This window comes from Buceros rhinoceros, unplaced genomic scaffold (assembly GCF_000710305.1).
Source record: "Buceros rhinoceros silvestris isolate BGI_N320 unplaced genomic scaffold, ASM71030v1 scaffold18368, whole genome shotgun sequence".
Lineage (NCBI taxonomy): Eukaryota > Metazoa > Chordata > Aves > Bucerotiformes > Bucerotidae > Buceros > Buceros rhinoceros.
Genome location: NW_010425318.1, coordinates 1 through 316, shown reverse-complemented (window position 1 = coordinate 316; position 316 = coordinate 1).

The window sequence follows — 316 nt, the reverse complement described above, 5'->3', positions numbered from 1 at the left end:
TTTTTTTTTTTTAAGCTATAGATGGTCTTCTTTTTTAATCAAATTTAAGTTTCCTTTTTTTTTTTTTGACAAAAATATTTGCCCACTACGTGGATTGTTTCAGCCTGGAAAGTGTGTTAATCATTCTGCTTAACATTTTCTGCACATGGATTTATATTTTAGACTTTTTTCTTTTTTTAATTTAGGCATAGATACATAATGCCAAAAGATGAGTCAGAAACAGCAAGACAAATCACATCTCCATTAGAGTTTGTCCTAGAGGATAAAATTCATCTGACTGCAAAGGGTCATCTATAATCACCCTTTTGGAAGGATT